The 4,324-nt window shown below is 30.6% G+C and overlaps 1 pseudogene; it reads right to left on the bottom strand.

The window, feature by feature from the left end:
* Window positions 1–2,636: 2,636 nt before the first annotated feature.
* On the bottom strand, window positions 2,637–3,591 carry LOC131641662 (protein IQ-DOMAIN 6-like; annotated as a pseudogene).
* Window positions 3,592–4,324: the final 733 nt, after the last annotated feature.

Genomic DNA, 4,324 nt, shown 5'->3' on the forward strand with positions numbered 1-4,324 from the left:
CATAAGTAAATTTTGAATTATATAGAATTAAATATAAAATTTATTCATTAAATAAAATTAAGACAAAATCTATTTTTAATTTTTTAAACTAAATAAAAAATTATAACTCTTTTTTAATTATGAATCAGAATAGAAATAAATAAATATATAATAATAATTATTAATTTTGTAAGTGAAATATATAAATATATAATATATAAATATATAATAATTATTATATAAATATATAAATATATAATAACTATTATAAAGTAAAACACTCATTTTTTTAATTTTTATAATTATTATATAAATATATAATAATTATTATATAAATACATAAATATATAATAATTATTATAATTATTATATAAATATATAAATTATAACACTCATTTTTTTTAATTTTTTTTGTAAATATATAATAATTATTATAAATATATAAATAAAAAATTATAACTCATTTTGTAAGTGAAATTGTTTTAATTTTTTTAATTAAAATTATTTTAAATTTTAAAATATGAATCAGAATAGAAATATATAATAATTATTATTCATATCTCATAAATTATATCAAAATATATAATTATTATTATTCATTACTCATAAATTATATCAAATTTATGATATATGAATTAATTAATATCCTAAAATTATTCTTTTTTATTTTTAGATTTTTTTTCGGAGATGCATCTCCAAATTTATCAAAATCCCAATTTTTGAGATTTTTTCGGGAATGCACTTCCGAAGTCTGGAAAAATTTAGAAAAAAAAATATTTCAAAAATGAATTTCCGAAGTAGGGGTAAAGTGGGGTTTTCGCCGTAGGAAAAAGAAAAAACCTATTTATACACTATACATTCTACTTTTTCTTTTATTTTATTATTTTTACATATTTTGAAACTTGAGCCATACCAAAATGAAGTAATAATGTTACGGTGTATAATACGGTGTCATAAATTAAATGTAAATATAGCATTGTTGTTAGTCCAAAAGAACTCATTACAACCTTTGAAAAAAAAACAACAAATTATTCCCATGATCTAACTTAATCAAAATTAAAAAAAAAATCTTTAATTACTAATAAATTTTCCTAAAAAACAGTGTTTCTATTAATCCAAATCGACCAACACATTCACAATCAAAGGAGAAAAACATATCCTCTTTCATAATAGACTATGTGTTGTCTCTAAATTGTTCCATATGATCAATCAAACTCCTAGCTAGCGAGACAAACAAATTGAGTTTTTCTGCAGCCACTAATAGCACATAAGTGTGCTCTTTTCTGAGAAAGTGGCGATTTTATAGTGTAGATAAAACATGGATTGTGTGAGAAATGAAATAGCATTGCAGAAACAACATCTACAACCTATAACTCCAACTCCCTCTAAGATGCAATCGCCAATATCTCTCTATCTAACCTAATAAACCATTCAAACAATAATATCTCTCTGAACTAGGGCGGTCAACGGCGGTCTACAAGAACAATAACAACAATGAAAACAACAACAAGCACAATGTTATAACAGCAAGAATGACGTACCTGAATTACGGTGGTCAACATCTTCTTCAACATTAAAAACACAAGGGACATATTGTGTTATGCACACCATTAATGATTCCTCTTATTAACAGTTGTGATTTGGTTGGCAGATTATTCAACAATAACCTGGAATACGCCAAAATTGACTTTTGGCATCACCCAAAAGACAGCGCTTTTATGAGAAAGGGCTGCTGTAGGTCTTTTAAAAAATTTGCTAAAAAAAGCGCTGCTACAGATAGCCTTTAGAAAGCGCTTTTTTAAAAGCGCTGCTAAATGCCCTATCTTAGAAAGCACTTTAATAAAAGCGCTGCTAAAGGTAACCTTAGAAAGCGCTTTTAAAAAGCGCTGCTAAAGGCCTTAAATTCGCCCCACTTAAGAAAGTGCTTTCTCGTGAAAGCGCTGCTAGATCTTGTATGTTAGAAAGCGCTGGCTTAGGTCAAATTATAAAATAAAAAAAAATAAAATTTTCATAACCCTATTCATTCATTTCTAATCGTTGCATTGTCTTATTCTCTGACCGTGCTTTCTTCTCTGACCTTTAACCTTAATCGTTTCTTCTCCGACAGTTAACCCTAATCATTTCTTCTCTGACCGTTAACCCTAACTGTTTCTTCTCCAACGAAAACGAAAAAATTGTAACATAGTTCTTGCTGACGAAAACGAAGAAGTTTCTTGACGAAAACGAAGAAGTTGTTGACCACTGTAGTTCAGGTACGTCATTCTTGCTGTTGTAACATTGTGCTTGTTGTTGTTTTTATTGTTTTTATTGTTCTTGTAGACCGCTGTTGACCGCCCTAGTTCAGAGAGATATTGTTGTTTGAATGGTTTATTAGGTTAGACAAAGAGATATTGGCGATTGCATCTTAGAGGGAGTTGGAGTTATAGCTTGTAGATGTTGTTTCTGCAATAGTTTGCTATTTCATTTCTCACACAATCCATGTTTTATCTACACTATAAAATCGCCACTTTCTCAGAAAAGAGCACACTTATGTGCTATTAGTGGCTGCAGAAAAACTCAATTTGTTTGTCTCACTGTGTCAAGATGACAATGGACAATAATTTGTTGAACTCATTGAAAACAAACACATCACACGCTGCAACTGCTAGACAAATCCTCTATCTATCGCCGTATCGTTTCTGATAATAACTAGCCCTTAAAGGTGTTGCACAACGATCCTTCCATATGTTAACTGAAGAGTCAGAACCATAACTTCTTATACTATTATATCCATTAAGAAATGTTGAATTTGTGTTATGAGACATACAATCGTCCATCGTGAGTCTTTTAGAATTCTGCGAAGAACTTCTGTAAAGCTTTAGTTGATTTTGTCAAACTCATGTAGCTTGGTACATCTTTTTCCTATCTTGCTTCCACCATAACAGTATTGTTGTTGAATGGCATACATGGAGATCCAGATGTACATGAAGATGATATAACGCTATCGTCGTTCATGTATTCAGAGCTTTTGGTGGAAGACGATAGAGTTTGATGACAAATTTTAAGAGGTGCAATCCTAGTTGTCATACCATTCCTTCTTGTTTGAAAAGTAAGAACAAGTTCTTCACTCTTCCTCATTGACATTGGACTCTCCCACGGTTTATTTGCCATCCAACGTTCTAACAAGCCGTTTCCTAAGCTCTTGTTGACGCGGTTGTGATAATGCTTGAGAGGAGTCACTGATTTTGAGTTCGGACTAGCACTCATTCTTGACTTCAATACAAGCAAACAAGCACAGATATTGGAACAAAACTAAACTATTGAGGCTGCCCGTTTTGTTTTATTTGTTAGAGTTTTGGGTTTGAATTCAATGTTGTGTCACTTTGTGTGAAAAAATTTGAAAGAGATTTTGATGCATTTTGTTATGAATTCAAGGTTTAATTTGGTTATGGTGCCACTTTGTTGTAATAGTTTGATTTCATTTTGGTTTCGATGACGGCTTGATGTCTATGCCGCGTTATTCGCATAAGATATAGTCGAGAACCATTCATGGGGCAGCAATTCATCTTTTACTGTTGCTGCGAGATTCGGATTCTTGTTTTGTTCATTCTTTGAATTTAATTTAAACACCATGATTTTGTTCATACTTGCGCATCGATGTTGATTTTGTTTTGGTGTTTAAGTCACTTTTAAAGGTGATTTTGATGATTATTGCTCGTGGAAAATTCACTGATTATTGCTCGTTGAAAATTCACTGCTCGTACTGGCTTGTTTAGAAACAGATGATTAGTTTAGAAACAAATGAGAATCCGTTTTCATTTGTGAATTGATGACCATATTTACTGTTGTGTTTACTTGATTTTAAATATGTTTAGCACCATGTACATAATGTTGATTTTTTACAATGTTGTTATGATTCTTGATGTCAATGTTGTTAATCGTTAAGTGATGAACTTACTAACTTTGTGAATTTTCTATAGGGGTTACTTGTGAAGAGTAAAAGTTTGGTCGTTTTCAAGAATATTACATTGTGTGGGACTAGAAGTTGCTAACTTCTATACAGGTAATTAATTGTTCTCTCTCGCCAAAGTAAATTAGTTGTGCTTTGAATGAACTGTGTAATACGATGAACTGACTTGATTTGAAATGTGCGGATAGCAAGAGTCGCCACCGACTTTTATTTTATCCAAATTAAATAGAAAGGCTAAAAGAACAGAAAAAAAACCTTTTTAAAGAAAACTGAGTTCGGGGGGTAATTTATACAAAGGGAAGGTGTAAGGCACCCTTTGCATCCATGGTTTTCCATGGGCTCTTAATTGCTTAGCTCACTTTATTTTCAAAAATGTTTGAATTGTTTGAAAAGTGG

This window comes from Vicia villosa, unplaced genomic scaffold (assembly GCF_029867415.1).
Source record: "Vicia villosa cultivar HV-30 ecotype Madison, WI unplaced genomic scaffold, Vvil1.0 ctg.003914F_1_1, whole genome shotgun sequence".
NCBI classification, from domain to species: domain Eukaryota; kingdom Viridiplantae; phylum Streptophyta; class Magnoliopsida; order Fabales; family Fabaceae; genus Vicia; species Vicia villosa.